Source organism: Siniperca chuatsi, linkage group LG5 (assembly GCF_020085105.1).
Source record: "Siniperca chuatsi isolate FFG_IHB_CAS linkage group LG5, ASM2008510v1, whole genome shotgun sequence".
Lineage (NCBI taxonomy): Eukaryota > Metazoa > Chordata > Actinopteri > Centrarchiformes > Sinipercidae > Siniperca > Siniperca chuatsi.
The window spans coordinates 23,228,801-23,249,883 of record NC_058046.1 but is presented as its reverse complement, the minus strand read 5'-3'; the positions used below and the strand labels follow the sequence as shown (position 1 = coordinate 23,249,883).

Sequence of the window (21,083 nt, the reverse complement as noted above, 5' to 3'; positions counted from 1 at the left end):
GTTCTCAATGCTTTTGGGCTACATGAGCATTTGTACAATTATGACTAATAATACTTAGCGTATTGTTTTCTCCAATATTACCCACTTTCACACAAACCTCTTAGAAACCACAGCTACATATAGAAGGGCATCCTACCGTGTGTGTGTGTGTGTGTGTGTGCATACACATTTGCCTTTGCATTATGAGAGTAGTAGGAGGATGGATAAGTGTGATATAATGACAGGGAGAATGTGTGATAGAGTGGCAGGGCGGCGAGTGAAGTGGAGATACACATTGAGGCTGATTTGCACAGACAGAGGGAATGGATGGACAGATGTGCAGAGAGTTTCAAGACAAGGAAGAAAAACTGTTTGTGAGGAGGAGAGAGGAGCAGAGTAGGAAGAAAAGGCTGAAGGACGCAGAATAATGTGTGTGCAAGTGTGTGTGTGTGGGGAGCTGTTCAGGTACAGTAAATTACAATGTCTTGCTCTCAGCAGTGGTCCTGTCACTTTTGCAGTGTGTGTGAGTGTATGCATGTGTGTATGTATGCTTGTCATATGCAGTGCGCAAACACAATTACACTGTATTGAAGTGTCTCTTTTTCAAATCTCCTGACATCAAATGTTACACTCACAGTCTGCTTATTGTTTCTTTAATTTTTGTACATCTGCATCCTGTCTGTTCTCCCCTGTGCCATCCATTTAGGCAATATTTTTAATCAATGGTCATGCCATTAAAGCTTCACTCAATGGAACAGAATTGAATGCAAGAAGGAGAGACTCAAACTCGGCTTCCTTTCTTGCTGTCAGGGCAATACTTCAGCTGCTTATCACCCTGCCAGAGGAATTTATTCTCCGATTTTTGGCTTGGATCAATGTGAGGATTTAGAAAGATATCACTAAAAAAAAGGTAACAAATCCCCTCTTTGAGAGAGGAAAAGTGAAAGGAAGACATCTAATAAACCACGTCAGAGTCATAACAAATTCAACCACAGAGTAGAAACCAGTTGTGTCTGAAGTGGAGACATGTTGTGGGCTTGGCTGTTTGGCACTGTGTGCTTTTAATACAGCATGTTGAGAAACACACTCAAGAGACAAAAGTGCTTGTTTGCTGTGGATGTAGTTTGTGTAATTTGTCATTCAGTTCATTAGCTCTCTTCTTTTCATTTGATGGGCCATGTCTGCTCTTTCTTTCTTTCTTTTTCTTTAATGGGATCATGTGTGCTAAGTCTGCACAAAGTTTCCAGTCATTCTGTGCCATCTGAGAAAATGAGGAACTTTTTGCTTTTTCTCAGTTTTTGACTGTCTTTCTCTCTCGATCTGCCTCTCTGTCTGTATCTCCCTGATGCGGGTTAAGTGTTCAGGTTAATTGCAACCCAAAGTGGAGCCTCCACAGCAGCTAAAGAGGGAGTTTTCACACCATCCTTAATGTCCCTTATTCTTTCTCTCACACCATCATCTGTCCTCTATTGTTTCAAAGCGACCCTTTGGGAAATACAGTTTCTGTCTCTCTCCCTCTGTTGCACGAGGTTACTCGCACATTTTCTGTGATATATATCAGTTTTCTAAAGTGGGAGAATATTGGGAAATACTCAAAATTGCACACAGAGCTGTTGTTTACAATACTTTGAATGTGAGCATGGGAGTAAAATCATCATAGCTTACTGGAAGATGTTCTAGGTGCAACGCCAAACAACAGCCCATTCTTTCTCTTCTTGATGTCTCCGTCTCTTGTTTCTTCCCTCTCATCTGTCATCCCTCCTGTGCTGCCAAAAGACAGCCAGGAGGCAGGGGATAGGAGCGGACTAATAACAGGGAGGAAAGGAAGGAAGAAAGGAAGGATGGGAAAGGAGATAGAGAGAGGAAAGGGGAAGCAGTGTGTAATAACTGTGCAATAGAGGGGAGTTGGGAAAAGTACAGAGCGATGTTTTTCACCTGCTGCCATTCAGAGAGCCCAGGTGTAGTTTTAGATGTTCTTAAATTTTAAAATTATGGTGGAAAAAGAACATATAATTAAAATCAGTTTTTTTTATTCTAGGTTGATGGAGTTTTGGTCTACCCCTGTGTGTAGGTGTATGTACAGCAGGTATATACTGTATGTATGTCATTTCTGTTCTCTTTTCTGTTAGATTCTTTTAAGACTAGTTAAGCACAACAATGTTTTTTGTGCTGTTAACACATTTAGAGATTTCTATGAATGCAGTCATGTAAATGTTGTCAGGAAGGCAGATTAAAAACTCTACATGCTGTTTTGGAGGTTATAACTTGAGTTAAGACCAATTTATGGTTGCCGCATCTGCGTGGCTGCGAGGTCAATTTCGTCATTTGCCCAAGTCCGCAAAGGTAGACTTTACGCACTACAAGTACGCAACTGCGCTTGTGATAGAAAAGCAAACTGGACGCTTGTTTCGTGTACTGTATGTATGAACTGTATTCCCCATCCCTGGTCGCATTCTTGTTAGGTGGTCGCATACATGATCAAAATGCAACAAACAATGGAACTCTTCTTCTTGCTGTCAGGAGGTCACCATCTGATTAGGTCATTGCTTCCAATTTGACCCCACCCAACTTGGGTTATTAGTCGTACCTACAATAAGTGGGCAAAAACACCCCCACATAGTGGATGGCAAGTTTGGGGTTAACAAACCAGTGGGAGTGCTGCTGTCCTAGCCTAGCCCCATGCCACCCCACTTTGGTTGATTTTCAAATGTGCATAGGAGGCAGGGACAGTACTCTTTAAGTTTCTCTTGTAACATTTTGCCTATTTGGTTAGTAGTAGGATCTCTAGACATGTGTTACCACATTTTATGTGATTTGGTTGGGCCTTGTTGTTGGTGTTACACATTTATCAGTATTTAATTACAGTATATCGCCAATCAGCTCTTGGTCATGCTGCTCATTAGGAACCAACAGCTACGGAAGGGGATTCTTGTGTGATCCTTTCTAAGGTTTTAATCTATGTTTTTCTCCAATTTAAATGGTTTGATGATTGATAAAACACAAAAATATAAATAAAGTTTATTATTATTACTATTATTTTTACCCATACTTATATGATCAAACATGGATGGCTTTGTGCGATAGTTCCAACCAAATACCTGGCTTTACTTTTAGTGTTTTTGTTTTGTTCTGCTGCTGTTCTTCTGAAAAGATTTACCGTAGATTTACTGGTAGGCTGCACAGCATTCCTTCTCTCTCTCTGTCACTTGGTGCTTACTGTCATTCTACTTCACTTCTGTTGGTCTTTATTTGCCTTTGTTTTTTACTCCATCTCTGCACTGACTTCCTCTCCCTCTTTCTCCTCTCTAATTCTATTCATGAGAGGTGCACACTCCATCATTCTGTCTCCCTATATCTCTGTCTGCCCTTCATTTTCTCTACTCCTTTCTGCACCAGAGCGAGATGGAAGGAAGGAGGGAGAAAGAAATGGAGAGGGGGGGAGAGGGAGAGATGGACAGATTAGGTGACAGTGATAAGCGATCGATCTCAAGGCCAAACAGCCCAGGGAGGATACCCCTCCACCCCTCCCTCCCTCTCCCCTCACCCACTCTATTCTTCTTTTTCCACTCTCCACTCCTCTGCTCCTCTTCCCTCTCTTCTTTTTCTCTAACCTTTGTTCCCTTCAAACTGACAAGGGTTCATTAAGGATCCACTTTGTGTGTATAAGTGCATGTAAGTGTGTGCATCTGTGTGTGTATGTGTATGCACACTTTTGCCTGTCTGCCTAGTTGATAAGTCATGAAGGGTAGCTCCCTAAGGTGCCCCTAAAGAGCTTTTAGTGGCTTTCGATCACACACACACATATATGCGTACACAACAACAACACACACAGGTCTCATTAGAGGTTTTTACAAGCACAAAGCACTTGGTTAGTGATTGTTGGTCTTTCGTGCATGTTGGTCCATGTCTGTATATTCATTTTGCATACTGTTTTCTTTTCTGCTCAAACCCATGAGCATAGAGAAACACCACAGAGACCATCCATTCCATTCACCCCTCCCTTGTCAGACCCACTGCGCCTCAGAATGTGCCCGCCACAGCACATTGCCCTAACGAGGTTGTCTATTGATCAAGTGATGCTCTTTGTTCTGGACGCCTAAATGGACATTCAGCCACTCTCACCAGGCCTTTATGGGAGCTGTTATGGCTTTGGCCTGATTACAATAGAAGCACTTAAAATGCTCAACGCCTGATGTTTTATGCAAGAGCACGCTCAGCTTCAGAAGTGTACGTCTGCTATATTACAGCGTTCCCTAAGTGTATGCATTTCAACAGGCTTTTCCTTACAAAGCTCATTGGTGGTTGACCATCAGTTTGTTTTTAATGTGAGAGAGTATTTGTCTAGTCTAGAAGCTGATGAGCAGCTCAATTGGATGTAGGTTTATAAACACAATTTCTGTTGATTCACTCAGTCGCTTGCTTGTCTGTGCATGTTTGAATACTTGTTTTGTGCTTGTGTGTGTTTGTGTACATGCATACATGTTCGAATGTGTTGGCGTGCCCTCCTGTGTGCCGGTTTAATTTAAGGCCAACCAACTGTGACTGGGAAGCATGTGGAAATATTACCCACAATCCCTTTCACTAAATCCCAGGTTTCCCTCCCCACACTGCCCCCATCACCTCCCTACCCCTGCTGCATCCACACAATAAATAAGCTTTTCCAGCCAATCATTCTCTCCACTGTTTATGCATGATGCATCCACTTCAAATACTTCACCATTCATGGGGAAATATATTGAGTCGGAGCCGATGAATTATGAAAGTGTCTGTGACGTTACGCGTGTGTGTGTGTATATGTGTGTGTGTCTCAAAGACCATCTGTAACATCAGTAATGCAGCATCGACTTTTGTAGTATTTTGTGAAACACTGACTGTTTCTGGTATTACTTTGATCCATTGTCATCTGTCAAATTAGCTTAAATTAGATGTGCAAGTGCTCTCTGTAGTTTAACAGATGCCTCTTCTCTCTGCCTCACTCTCACTCTGTCTCCATAAGTTAGCCTATTTCATTCAAACAGCATGAAACCAGAGTCTGATATTAAACCCAACCCCTGTGTATGCCTCATACTGCATGCCGATGTGCTGAACTGCAGAGATGGTCAATTAGATAGCAACATATGATTTTCATTCTAGTACTTTGATAATCTCCCTCCCTTTTTTTCTTTTGTCTGTTGCCCTATAACATTCTCACTCTTTCATAATTATATTTCTTATGCTCACACTCCTGGTATTCTTTGAAATGTTTTACTTTCACAACAGAAATAAAACGTTTATCTTGGATCATGTCATCTTTTTATTATCTTGATCTGTCTTTTGCTCACTCCCCAAATATCTGCCTGATGTTTCTTTTTGCTGTAACAGAAACAAAAGGTCAGCAGTATTTATGGGAATTCGTGTTTTCATCTCATTGCTTGAAAAAGGCTTTTCAGTGGAAAAACAAGGAGGAGATACGGCTTGATCTGTTAACAGCTGTGTAATGTCAGAAACTGTAAAACACACAGGTGAGGGCGTGACTAGGGATTAGTGTATGAAATGATTTGTGTTTGAATTGATCCCTAACACCTGTGGGAGGTTTCAGCCAACTCTACTAAGCCTACACTGCTGACTTGATATGGACCATCTCCTCACACATACACACACACTTGACTAATGCCTCAACTGGGACATCTCACCAAGGCAACTGTGTGTCTGCGTGTGTGTCCGTGATGAAGGGGCCCCTGCTGTGCCCTGATGGGGACATCAATACCAGGCGGTTTAGGCTTTCGACACACTAGCATCAGAGCGTGGAGAGAGAGCAGCAGGTGGAGTGAGATAGGCACAAAATGGAGGACAGGCAGAGGAGATATTATTGGACAGACTGATTTATTTTGTTGTAAGTGTAAATAGGAACAACACTGCTGCAACTTGTGAGAAGGCTGAAAAATACATTCCAACAGACAGATAGTTTACATTATCACAATGTTGCAATCAAAGATTATGAAATCAATTCAGCCCAAACCGATTAAAGATTATTGTAACAATACACCGTATGTACCATGTATGCAGTACAACATATGGTCCTCAATTAGTCGTCAAGTAGTAATTGGATCCTTTTTAATAATACTGATTGATAGTAATTTTATTTTATGAGGTCTTGCAGTACCCAGCCATGGTATGTGGTGAATGTGCAGTATGCTGTGTTGAAGCAGGAGGCCCTGACAGCCAGCTCAGGTCAGAGGATGAGATGAAGGAGACAGCTGGGGAGGAGTGTATGTTCAGGGATGTATGAACGCAAGGATGGAAAGCATTCTCCAACTGCGCTAACTTTAGACCACACGTGTTGGTAAACCTCCCAAAACCTGTCCACAGCGTGTCACCACTTGCTTCCATAAAACCCCCTTTATGTGTGTGTTCATTTGAGGGTGCTTATATTAGGGAGCATTTCTCTGTTTGCGCAAACCAACTAGATTGCATAAATAAACAGCACAAAGAGGCCAAATCATTTGCTAGTAAAACAAATCCTGTCTCTGTTGAAATTTAATTTTCTTTCCAGAAGCTTATTGTTTCAATTTCCTGCTCTGCGAGGCAAGTTCAAAAGTTCATGAACTCACAGTTGGAAGTGTGAACAGAATGTATCTTGTGCCCACCAAGACATGACCTACAGACCTTGTTTCAGTGCCAAAACCTTCTGTCTCCCTCCACAGGGGAAAACTCAACTAGGCCAATTAGTTTGAATGCAGAACTAGTTTTGGTTCAGCAAGAATCAATCATAATCTCCATTATCAAAGGAATTATTTGGGAAGAGATTTGTGTGCGTGTGGGTGTGTGCATATATTTGGATAAATGGAAAGATGAGGTTTTAGATTGTGTGCGCACAAAGGTAATGTGGACATTTAGCATCGCCTTGCCTTATGTAGCTTTTCCTCTTCCTTGTATAAGGATTGTTTTTTCCTGTTGTGAAGCTCATACAAATACGAGAAGCAAATAGAGATGATCATTAACAGACACCCACAGATATCAACAGAAATACACAGACACGTATATGCACATACAGTAAGGTCAACCCCCCACAAACGCACCGTGTTTGTAACACTAATTGCCTGCGGCTCACTCTCCAGGACAGTAGAACAAAGGCACACTGAGCGTCTTTTAGCTTGTTTGACGTGACACAAAGCTCCGTTAAACTGACAGAGTTCCTGCTCCGTCAAACTGGGCCTTTAAAACAGGGCTGAGTTGGGATCAAAGGCAAGGACAGGACTGACTGCTCCCACTTTGCATGGTTTGATCCTGTTTGCTGCTCTTTCCAAAGAGAGACACACTTAGTCTCTTCACAGGGAAACAGCTGAGGGAAGGAAAGTTCCACCATTCGTGCAAAGTATTCATAAACAGGTGCCATCACAACCAACAAAGAAAGAAACCTTTTCAATTCATAGCATTTTCACTTGGAGGTCATTCACGCTGAGATTTTCAGATTGCAGTGATGCATGAATTAAGCTATTTTAAAATATGGAACATGAATCTACGGCTATAAAATACATAGAATAGGAATTGAATAGCAATTCAAATAGAGTGAGACTGCAGCTAATTCTGATCATCACAGCAACTTAATTAACCAGACAAGGTTCTTAACAAAGCACTTATTTGTGCTCTTCAAAACATTTTTGCTTTTTAAATAATTTACTGTTATCGTTTTCTGCCAGATACACCAAATATCCAGGTTGTCTGTACGCCAACACTGAACAAGAATGCAAAAATGCAGCCAGACCAAGGCCTCAGTCATGTAAGCCAGTTCTAATGAGAGCAATATACGGATAACTGCAAACTGGCCCTGAACTATACAGTTTAACTTTTAGGGATTTATGTGTGCATTCAGATTTGTGTGTGTGTGGGGGTGGGGGTGTGTGAGCGTGTGTATGCTCATGTCTACATTATATAATCACCTTTGCTGCCCTATATAACACAGGCATTGCCCACAATAAGACATACAGCCCAAGCGCCCGGCACACCACTTAACCCCCTGCCTGGGACCTTGACAGCTTCTCCATGGGAGGCTGACCCTGAAGGTCCTGGAAAACTCTTTGTTCATACCAAACACACACACACATTGGTGCATTAATACAGACTTACACTCTGCACATGTATGCACACATGCCTATACAGTGTAGGAGCTAAAGGGGCATATAGCTTTTAAACAGGCATGAGGAATTAGCAGAGAGGCCCATGTTTCAGCCCCCCCACTGACAAAAACGCTGTTGATCCCCCTGGAGCTACAGCTACTGCTCTCTCCTGACCGCCTTGCTGTATCTCTCTGCCTCTATATATCTCACTCTGACACACGCATACACACACATGTGCAATAACAGATGTTGAAATATATGCAAACACAAATATGTAGGACTGTTTTACTTTTATCAAGCAAGAATTCAAAAAATTCAAAAAAAATGTGAAGTTTTGAACTGGTTTTCAAACAAAAAAAGCAATGTGAGGACATCACTTCGGGCTCTGGGAAAATGTGATTGGTATTTTTCACTTTTCCCCCACATTCAATGGACTAAATGTTTAATCAGTGTGTCAAGAAACAAATCGACAGATGAACTGATAATGAAAATAGTTGTTAGCTGAAAGCATTCATGTATACGCTAGCCTACATACATGAAGACTATGCATGACTATCTGTGCATGTAAGCATACATGCTTGTTTTGAAGTAAAGCAAATGATAAAAAAAAATCTTTCTCATGTCTACAAGCAGAAGTCCTTTTTTGGAAAACATTGCTACTATTGCCTTGTGCCAAGGCTGGTTATGAAGGACTTCCATCATCTCCCCATAACCATCTGCTCTTAAAACACTCTGCCTTTTACAATCAGCAGATGCTCTGGAAATTACCACCTCTTCCCCACCGCTGCCACATCAACCACATCTCCGGTTCAATAACAGTCATAACACTGAGGACAGTGGTGAATTTTGATTGTTCTTAAAAGTTATGATTGAACTTGAAAGTTGTTATCTGACTCAAGAGATGACAGGGCCGTGCAGCCCCGGTAATCTGATTGTTATCACTGTGATAGGTTTTCACTGTTAAGATGAAAGTATTTATTAGCCCTTTATAAACCCTAGTTTTAAAACTTAAAACTTGATTTGGATAGCTGCCAGGATGATAACTATCAGGGAATATTGCTGTTTTTCTGTTATCTGATGGATGTGTCAAAACTGTCTCTTAAGGCTGTACTGTGCAGATTACGTTATGACTAAGACAGGTGTATACTGTCTAGACTGATGCAGATAATAGATTGGCAAAACATGACATGATGTGGCAAAACATGTCATTACATAACGAAAGCTGTTGGCACAAGCATTTATTCAAAGAATCCTTCAGTACAGTGAAATAGTACATTTTTTGAGTATCCCTGGGGACAAAAAAAAAAAGAGTCCAAGCCTTCCTCTGTCTATTGAGCCACACACAGTGTGAATTAGACTATTCTGAAATTCGCGGGGTAGAGTTTAGATCTTGGGCAGGTTTCCTCTAATGTAAGATGCCAATGCTGTACTGCATTTCACTTCACAGCCCACTTGTATTGCCTTAAGACAGCAATTAGTGTAAAAATGAATGGTTGATGTATCATCTCATCATGTGAACAAGCTAAATCCATTAAATGAAACTTTTACAAGGAACACAAGCGTGGGAGAACTAGAAGAGCAAAGATATAGATTATAGTGGAAACCGTGAGAAAATCAACCTAGAGCAAAGATTTGTGATAGGAATCCCAACAAGCTGTGTCATATTGTTTTGTTTTAACCAGTCTGCTCGGGCTCATGTAATATGAAACTATCTAGGAGTAATCAAGACTGAAATCTGGGAACGACCCTGGAAATATGAGAGTTAAGCCGAGGGAGGAAGACAGAGTATTAACCAATGGAGAGACTGCTCATTTAACCAGACTGTTCCATCCATAAGATTCCCAGCAGCACTTGCTCACCTCTTAATAAGCAAATATACATTTTCATATACAGCAGATGAATACATTTCACAAAAAGGTATAAAATGGCAGCATGCCAGGATACATATACAATTCCAAATGAAGTGACAGACTTATAAAAATGAATAATCTTCACTGTAATAATGTCACATCATAATACAATATGTTTGTATGGTAATGAAACTTCCAGATTTTCAGACAAAAGGTGAAATGTTTGTGCAAAAGAGCAAAAAATACTGTATGGTAAAATTCCTTTAGCTCCGTGATATTCTTCTTTGATCATCTCATATGAACTGCTTCTCAAAAAGAGCCTAGATTGGATTGTAGATCTATGAGCAAAGATGAAGTAAAACAGCATTTTTCTTGGTGGCTTGATGACATTTTTGATGTTATCTGAAAGAATTTGAAAGTGCTATATTAGCTGCAGAGTTTTCTCACTTGATAAGAGAAATCCCTCAAGGAAGGAGGGAACCTGCGAGGTTTTCGCATGACAACAGTGATGTACTGACAGGCACAACTATAGCTACAATCTGTCAGTAAAGCAATTACATCCCAAAGATAAACACATAACAGTTACTATTTGGCTTCCCATGGCTCCCTCTTTAAGTGTTACATACCTAACTCAGCCTAAATCTGCTGCACTCACAGAGAGCCTGACACACACACGCACACACACACGCACACATGCACACAGTAACACATACAGTACAGTAATGTACAGTGGTTTGTGAACTGTGAAAGGGGCAAGGGTTTTATGAAACTGGTGACATTATAACATCCTGACACAGCTCCATGGCAACCTACCTTCAAGGTCAGTGTGTGTTTAGTGTATGGATATACAGTATAGGGGGATCAGTATGTGTGTTTACATGGCTCTGATGCTAGTCTTAATGATCAGTGCAATGGGTGAACACAAAGGCTTGCTGAGATGAAACAGACAGGACACATACATGTTTGTGTGTCCTCTTTTCATCCCTGCTTCTATGTTTTCTTCTACCCACGTTTACCCTTTCCCTTTATGTTCCCCTCCATTTTTTGCAGCTTTTAAACCTCCATACATGCCTTTCTTCTTTTCCCTCCTCCCACTCTGGATCTCTCTGCCTCTCCCACATGTTATGCCTGCTTTGTTTTTGTTTTTTTGTCTATCTCTGCCCTTTTTGCCAGCTTTCCTACTCATTTCACTCCTCCATCCATCTGCGGATCATTTGTCCTGACTGACAGAGTGAGACAGAGAGTGGGGGGGGGGCAACAACAGAAGAAAACTGGGCTGACATTCTTCTGTAATGTGCCATATACAGGTGGGCCACAGGAGGCGGATGAAGTAAAAAGAAAGTAGGGGAGAGAGGAATGTGTGTAATAGCTCTTTCATACAGGAAGTATGAAGTGGGTCTCCTGAACACATTCTCTCTAGCTCTTTTTACACAGAGATCCCGCAATACTGCCGTAAAGAATAGCCGTCATTACCCTGGCTCTGCCAATCAACGGACATCTGGAAAGTACCCCCTAAAGCTGATCGTCATAGCGACGCTATTCCAGCAGTTGGGAAACAACACATGGGAGCTTTACTTTGGTCTTGAGAAGCTGCAGCCTTAATTCACTGACAAACTGTCACATGTGTGTCTCATCCTGCCGGCTCACTCTTTTTACACAGCCGTTGATTTGGCTCTATTACTACCTCCACTACCGACTCACAGGTGGAACAACAGTGCCCTCCCCCATTCCGTGTTTGTGCTTTTATACAGAACGTCTTTTTTAGACAAATCAGCAAGTAGGTTATAGTCTTTAAATATCAATATGAAATACATCGTAGGAAAGTTTTCGGTCGTAGTCATCTGGACACTGTTTTCAGAATCAAGTCATTCTCAATTGTGACTGAATTGTGATTCCAGATGACAATGATGATGAAATACAATTTTCATCATTAATAGAAATGCCTGTTCACAAAGGCAGAGTAGTGTCCAGTCTGTGTTCAACCCAGATCGGGAGGGAGGCCACGAAGCCAGGTTAGATCACGTGTCAACCCATTTAGATCTCCTGCTATTGTGTCAGTCTGAAAAGAGTGTAAGTGTGGGTGTGCAGTAGTAGGAGGTCATCTTGTTTGATTAGAGTTCTTCAAAATGTAATGGAGGTTCTACTATGTTTATCTACAAATATTCTAAGGAGTATATTGTTCAAAATCTACTTATTGTGCTGTTATGCATGTTTGCTCAGTTGAAGGTCTAGCTCTCTTGCATTGGATTTAAGTGTGCAGAGCCTTCTGTTCTCCATATTGGAGTTTTTGGCCTTCTTGCAACTAAGCATTACGTAATGTCACCTACTGTTTAGAATGCAAACATGCAATGTTTGCTTGTATCTGTGTTTACACGTGCATGTTACCCCACCTATCAAAGTGTTTAGTTATGTCACTTATACTTATGTAAGCGTTAATTGCAGCAGACACATGGCAACATTTAGCAGCCATGTGGGTTGTTTGTGTTTATCTAACCTCCTGGAACCTATTCACAGCTAGCTGGCTATTCAGAGCTGAGTGCAGGTGATGGAGTAAACAACAGACCAAGGTTTCAGCTCTGTCCCTATGTGTACAGGATGTCCTTCTCTCTCACACACACGTTAGGAGGACATGTTACACGGCTCAGAGCCATTTCATTGCTGCTGTTCTGTCTCAGCTGCCAAATACCTTGTCACTATAAAACAATGACTTATGATTAATGGAAAACCCGTCTCCCACTTAATGATGTAAAGCTATTAATTGACACTAACTGCCCATGTGTGACTGTGCATAAACTAACATGCATCAACGGGCGTGCAAACACCCATTCTGGTCCCAGTAAACATGTCAGAGCATACAGTATTTACAAAGGGATTGAAGTGGGTTTGGGGCAGCAATGATTCAGGAGAATGGCCCCAGGGTCTGACAGGATGTTGGGGGATGTGTCATTTTCTCCTGACTCCCTTGGTGACGAGCAGAGACATAAAGAAATCCTTTTACACAGAGAGAGATATGCACAGGCCCACATACACACACTCAGCCATTCACACACATATATAGCCTACACACATCAGTGTTATACACCCATAAAAATGGTTGTTTGGCAGAGTAGTGAGTAGATGAGCTCAGAGGAAGTATCTGTCTGTCTTTTTTTCTGCTCTGTTTTGGACTTGAGCCTCAGCATGTTAATGCAGACTACATCAAACACTCACTACAGTCCTACATCTCGCTGTTTCACTCAGCTTTAAGAGTAGAACAAGAACTTGTCTGTCACTGCTCTTAATTCATTGTCTCCCTGGGGCAAAATGAGCGCTGACAGACATAAATGGCAGAAATGAATATCGTAAGATCACAGTCAAGGGTGGCAGTGGTGGTGGTGGGAGAGGGGGGTGAGGGATGGAGAGATGTATAAGAGGGAGAGGGACGGAAACAGAGAGGAGAAATGTAGGAGAAAGGGTTGAGATGGGAGGATGAATGAAACTAGATGTGAGAAAGAGAGATGAAGGAATGCATGGGTACGTCCCTGTGTCCCTCACTGCTGACAGTCAGTATATTATACTGGGCTGACCACCTGCTCTGAGCCTGCAGTACACCCTCTATAAAGCTACAGCAGATGGACACAATAAAATGCACCATGACCAGCAGCTCTTTACTCGTGTGTGTGTGTGTGTGTTTGTCCATTACAGCAGATATTTTGTATAAATATATTAAAATATGCCTACATTCACACACACCCCAGCCCTCCACCATGTCCCGGCGGCAATACCACTAATATGTGATACTCTATAGGTCTGATGTCTCTGTGTCTTCTCCCCATCCCCTTCCAGTGCTGTAAGCCTATCGGCCAGTTAGCCAGTAAGGTATGTGGCTGTCAACTCATTTAACAAGCGATACTCTCACCTGTTCTTCCTCTGACTTCACTGCTCTCTCTGTCTCCTTAGCCGTCTCTCTATCTCAATACTAGTATTTTGAGGTTCACTGTATCATGTTATTAACATCTCAGAAGGTGCTACAACCAAATCAGAGTAGAGCAAGAATGTGAAACAAGATCTAGATCAAGATCAGTTTATTACAACTTGGGTGTTTTTTTTTTTTTAGTAGTTTTGGCCATCATTCCTGTTAGTGCTAATTGTACACTGATTGTAGTCACCAAGTGAATTGCTGAGATCTAGGAACATGGCAACTTTGCTACAACCAGGTCCTACAAGGCAAGAAAGACAAGCAGTGAGATAATGCAGGTTTTTAACAAACTCCCTATTTAAAAGTTATTGCCCAAATGTCCATACAGACCTACTTACTATAACCGACCGTAGTTACCATATTGTGCACACACACAGTTTGACTGTGCAATGAGGGATTATTACCAACATTTCCATTGTGTTGTCATAAATCGAAATGATCCTTTAAAAGGTCCAGTGTGTAACATTTAGGAGGAGCTATTGGCAGAAATGGAATATAATATTTGTATTAGTGTGTAAGTATGTTTTCATTAGTGTATAATCACCTGAAAATAAGAATTGTTGTGTTTTCGTTACCTTAGAATAAGCCGTACTTATCTACAGAGGGAGCGAGTCCCCTTCCACGGAGGTCGCCATGTTGCACCGCCATGTTTCTACAGTAGCCCAGAACAGACAAACGCCGTTCACATTTTTCACGAGTTTCACAGCCACCATAGTTTCTCCTATACGCTTGGAAAGAGGGTGAGGCGAGCAGTATTCAAATTGTTGCAATCTGCTATTTCACTGCTAGATGCCACTAAATCCTACACACACACACACTTTTAAAGCCACTTCTCCCCCTTTTTGACATGTAATCTTTTTGAGAAGTGTTCGAGCTCAGTTACAGCCAAGGTTGTTGCTGCCTGGTTTGTGCGATTGTTAGACTGGTAGAGAAATATTCTGTTGTGTATTATGAGCTGTAATATGAGTATCCCAGAAGGTGGTATTGTCATTTCTTGCCAGTCACTCAGACAAAAAGAAAAAATGTTTTCCATCTCCAGGTCCCAAAGAAAAAAGAATTGCTGAAATGGAGGTCTGGTGAGGAATTTAATTTTACAGTCAAGATGATTGTGGAGTAGAAATATTGGATGCAGTTATCTGTTCCTAACCCCTCTCCTCGCTCTCCATTACACTCCTTTGGCATCAGTAATAACAAGGTGAATACCTCTCTGGATAGAAGGCCAAGTCCTTTTCTGACTGCTGTTAAGAACAAGCATTGATCAATTGCAACAGTGTCTCATTTTCCCACTGCCTCTCTCCATCTTTCAGTTCTTTCTTTCTTTCTGCTCTCCTCTCTCTTTCATCCTCTGAACCCAAACCAATCATCTGTTATTAGACAACTGCACAAACTATATTGAGAAGTGCTTGCGATGTGCGTTTGTGGTGTATGTGTTGAAAGGTCCTGAACAGGCTTTTGTATGTGTACTCAAGTCGGGGTTCAGTCAGAGTTCATCTCCTCTTGGCTAAACATATTTTCCCTCTGGACCAAAATCAACAAATGATCTTTCAGTTTAGGAACATGCACTCATATATACACACACACATCCACATAAGCATACACACACTCAACAGGATATCACAGGTTTTGCCTTTTAAGGTCCCAGTACATTTCTAGTTTTTAGGTTACTGTGATTTGATTTATCATGCAACGGAACATTGCCTGAGGATATTGAATTGAAAATATATCAGATGTATGAATGTCAACAGGGAGAGGTGAAATAATGTAAATGGATCTGATTTGGGGTCACGAGCGGGACTGGGCTGAGCGAGAAACTCAGGCAGGCGGAAAAATCAAGAAAGCGAACGGGCAGGAGTGAGAAAATACAGAGAGAACAGAGGGAAGAAGAGGTAGATACAAACAAAAATGATCTTTTATACTCAGGTAGAGAGAGCTTTGACTTTGTAATGCATGCAGCTGTCAGCAGTGTGTAAGCGCTACAATCTTGACAGTTCTTGTCTAAGTCTCTGCAGCTAAAGAACATGAAGCAGGGTTGTTTCAAGCACTTCTTTTTTCATAAAAAGTTCACCCTCTTTACAGTATTTTGTCACTGTGCTTTCATCAATTGTCCATTCTTAAAGTCAAAATGTTGTCACAACAGACACCAATGACAATCTCCCTCACAATATGTGCTGTTTTATCCAGAGATGCCGTGAGGTTTAGCGTAGAGAAGTGCATATTGGCTTTCATGGTATTACTATGATTTCATACTGTTGGCCTTTATGTCTTGGTGAAAAAACAACATAGGAGACAGAGGACAAGCATTAAAGAGTGAGAACTCTCTAGAGTATCTTTTCACATACGTGTTAGTAATCACTCTCCAACTATCCTTCTGGGTCACACCTTTGAGCGGTGGTATTTAAAGGAAAGCGCTGCTACGGCAGCACATTGAAAAGTTCCTCTTTCTATTGAATCTCACTTATTCAACTTGTTAGATGACTTGGATTGCTCTCTGCCTCTACCTGCCACTGAGCTCTTGCTCAACTCCTTTTCTCTGTCTTTCTCTTTCACTCAGGTTAGCTATCTCTCCCTGTCCTTCTGGCTTTCTGTCTGCAGCCACCAGTGCACATCTCAGAGAAGTGGCTGATGGGAGTTCATTGGGTACAGTGTGTGTGTGTTTGTGTGCACGCAGGGCCCGTGCGTGTTAAGTGTAGTTGTGTGTGTGTTTGTCTCTCTGTGAGTGTGTGTGTGTGTGTGTGCCTGGGTGTATGCACAGCAATGTCACTGGGCTGTGTAATTGAAATGGAAATGAGCCAATCAGCGACTGCAGTGGTGTGCCACCTTACCCTGCATTCACTTCACTGTTCCAGCTCTCCCAAACTCACTCTCTGTTTGTGACTCTGTGTTTGCGTGTGCGAATGTCTGTGTGTGTGTGTGTGTGTGTACTGACAATATTTGGCCCTTCAGTTGTAGCCCTGAGGGCCTGAGGAGGCGGTGTGAAAATGTAATCAGTTGGTAATAAAGATTATCTCCCTCTCTCTTACACACTCACTGACTAACACACACACATAAGCACCCACGCGCTGTGTCCAGCAGATTTCCCTGGCTTTGTGTTGTGACCCACAGCTCACTGGGACAGCTGTGGCATAACAAAGACATGTAATTATCACCATTTGACAATTAGCAACCCATCCAACTTTACTCCTTAATAACCTATTTTACTGCTAGAAGGCCTCCGCTGCCACTCTGCTACTACTCTTGTCTCACAAGAACAGAATAGACTGACGCTCATGATGTTGCCATTAGTATGTTGTAAAATAGGGAGTGATTGTGGTGGCTGCTTGGAGTGTGTGGATGTGTGTGGCATTGAGGGAGTTGCGACGACAACTCAGCGCCAACTGCATCTGGACAATTTCTTATGTGAATTTAACCAGCTTTTAGCTCTCGTCTTAGGAACATTAATAGTAATTTACTATTACTGTATAGATTCTGGAGTGTGCCAACAAAATGTTTTGACTTGTTTAGTGTTTAATTATAACATATAATAATTAAAATACCTATCAAATTGAAACATTTTATAAAGCATCGTATATTGATAAATTAAATTAGCATTTATTCCATTTACTAATTTGCTTTAATCTTTAAAGCTTATGCTGTAAGCAGTGTGTTACCTAAAAAATAAATGAGGTCCAACCCATAGAGCAGCAACAACACCTCTGATTGGCTAGTTGTTACATGTACAACTGTACACAGTAACAGGTGGGGGAGTCATTGTGTCAGAGATCAACCGCTGGTCATTTTATATGTTTAATATTTATTTAACATTTAGACAGAATCAGGAAATAAACTTTTTAATTAATGATATATTTTTAATGCATTCTTTAAATGTAAATTTAATTGGTCAACATATAATTGCATGTTAAAATTGATCAGTGTATTAATTGATTATCATTAAACATTGAGAAAAAATCTATATAATATATATTACATAATATATAATTATTCTGGTAGCAGACTCAAAACAGCCCATTTTTATGCGGCTTTAATTGACATTTTCTTTTGTGTCCACTGGGTTAGTTGATCCTGCAGTATCTTTGCAATTACTCTCTTGACCCCAGTGTTACTGTACCATCTCTACTGTCTAAATTTCACTCTTTGGGATTCTAACGGAGCACAGCCTTGATTAACATCCCATCGGTGAAACCTCTTGGTGCTTGTGTGTCCTGAACAGAGCCTGAACAACACATGTCCATGTTGTGGTGAAAAACGCTTTCTCTCTTTCTGCGGGGACTGTTTATAGAACAGCAGCAGCCGATTAAAGCTGCCATAGCTATAAACAAGACACTGGCCGCATCTAAAACTCTCACATTAGTCCCTTGATAACAGGGTTGTTTATAAGGACAATAAACACAGCTTTCGACAAAATACAGTAAGTTTTCCGGGAGACATTGTGATGATAATCCCGCACTGAACAGACTTGGAGAAAAATGTACAACTTTGGCTGCACACACAGTTTTACTAAAATCTCCTTTAATGATAAATGCATGTTTGAATAATTCCTGCAAAGATTTGGATTCACTGGGAGCCTAGCAATACTATCTGCATTATTCAGTCTTGCTGCCTCTTTTTTGTATTACCTCACCCTCTTTTGGAACCAGGTCCTTTCTCTGTCCCACCCTGTCTGTTTGTCACCCTGACTCTCTTTCTCACTCGCTGCCATTAGCAGCTTCTGGCTGTCTCACTGCTGTTCCCTTGCCAATGTGCCAGGGAGCTCAGTGAACTGATAACACAAACCTAATGTATGTGCGTGGGTCTGTATGTGCGTGGAGGTGTGTGCTGGGTGTGTGTGTGTGTGTGAGAGAGAGAGAGTGAGTGTGTTACATGTTACAAATGCCTGTCCTGTCCCTTTTTATGTGCTCACTCACCCAAACATCCTCTGCTTCATTTGCAGTCAGGGCCACGAGCCACTATTCTGACTGCTGAGGCAGGGAGAGAAGGGCAGCTGAAACATCACACACACACACAGAGAACACACACATATACACAGACGCTGTGGCAAGAGCGGATGGGAGTATGTGACCATTAAGTCAGTGACATTTTAAAGCAGTGAGGGAGATGCATGGCTCTTCCTGGACCTCCACAGACATGTTTTAAATGAGATGTTACAGATAAGCTACTCCATGCCTTGGTTGTAAACACCCTCACATTGGTATTTACCCTACATGGGTAAACACAGAAAAGCAACATTTCATACTAGCTCACACTCACACACACGCACATAAATAAATATACAGAGCAGAACCAGCAGACACACATGATCACATTAATGAAATATGGCTGTGGTTTCGATTTGTTGCTAGATTGTTACATTAATCTCTCGATTATACCAACATGAATTAAGTGACAAGCAAAGGCGCCAAAACCTGATTTTGCTCAAATTGCTATTTGATCTTCAAAACAACTCATCTGGTTTGCATTGTGATTGTAATTCTGTGTAGTTTGTCTAGACATACTGCAGACTAAAGTAAATGCAGCCAAGAAGGATAAGCATTTTCAGTGCATATACAGTGATTTGATCTTAGAAAATCCATTATTTTAGAGTCGGAACTCAAACATCATATTGAAATAACGAGCAGAGCTGTGGTTCTGAATAGAAAAGGCAAATAAGTGGGTGGAAAGGAAGCGACAGGGAAAAGGAGGATAACGAAGAGATAGAAAAAAGTACTGACATTTTTATACCATTGTGCAGCATAGTATTTTCATCAGCATCTAAGATGCTTGAGACATTTTGTTCCAATCAATAAAAAATCACATTTTCCCCCCACTGGTATTTCTAGACCAACTGCAAGAACTGTTTTAGAAAATATTCCTTGCTAGTTTGAAGCCCTCTTGCTGAATTGTTGCGTTCTGTACAAAATCTTTAAAACGCAATGGACATTTTGTACATGAGAGCAACAGAAAAGTCAAGTCATCTTTATTTATATAGCCCAGTATCACCAATCTCAAATTTGCCTCCAGGGGCTTGACAATCTGTACAGCAAACAACACCCTCTATCCTTAGACCCTCGATTCGGATAAGGAAACCAATAGATGTCGTGTGTACAGAATAGACCGACATAGTAAAATTACAGTATGGACAGTTATGATGACAAAATTATAGATAGACTGTAAACATTTATGAAGAATATGGATCCGGGAGGACATCTAGCAACTTCCAGGTGCTGCCAAACAGATACGACCTGAGCCACACGACCTCTTCTCCACCACGGAGACCTGGAAAGAGGACAAACTACACAAACACACAAGACTGCATGGCGAGAGAAAGAGGTCACGATGCTGTGTGTGTACTGCTTCAGTATGTTAATCCTGAGGCCCCAGGGTCCTCAGGATACAATTATTTAGCCTGTTATATGCTCTGCCCCTTGTGTGTTCTGGGGCTTGAGGAGCCCTTCATATAGACAGCAATGGCAGTTTTCAATTAAAAGTTTTGTTAAAACTCTTGTCAGGTTGTGCTCTTACAACGTTAAAGACTGGGTCTCAATTATAAACTCACACACCACCTGGCTTCTGGGTGAAATGAGTCAGTGGCACCAGCTGTGTGTGTGTAATTGTGTCACTCTTATAGTGCTTCAAGTGTGTGTGCTAAATTGAGGGCATCCCTGGCAAGTTTACAGGTGTTCAATGTTTTCTCTGTGAGGACCCCTGTGACCCCAAGGTTAGGGTCATACCATCCTAGATCCAGCCAGAAACTCACAACACAGAATTTGCTCTCTAAATTTGGTAGCTGGGAAAATTGCACAGGTGAGAGACCTATTTCGTGGAGAAGGAGAGAATTGTGTGTGAGTGTGTAGATGCAAGCTTGTGACAGTGTATGGCCTTTTGATGAATCTGCCTGTATGTATTGAAGCCCTCTGACCCTGTGTGGCCGGTTCTAGATCATTGCAGTTGTAAAGATGCCTCACCGCACAGCCCTCAGAGACGGCCAGGCTCTGTATTTTTCCTATCATGACATTTACTGTCTGGTCCATCCTGTATCCCCGTGATCATTTCTACTGTGCACTCAGCCTGAGGTTGTCTGTCTATAGACGCCTCACTTGTTTTGAAGACCTAAAACTGTTTTCTTGTAAGCATATTTTCTCAGGCTTGGATACTTCAGTTTGCTATCATTCGAAAGGCAGATGTGTATATGTGTGAGTAAATATCTGTTGCAATGATAGATTTATA

General features: G+C 41.4%; 1 protein-coding gene across 2 annotated transcripts in view; it reads left to right on the top strand.

The window, feature by feature from the left end:
• efna5b (ephrin-A5b) overlaps positions 1–21,083 on the top strand; it is a 97,044-nt gene that overhangs the window by 55,856 nt on the left and 20,105 nt on the right. The gene's annotated exons all lie outside the window — the stretch shown is intronic.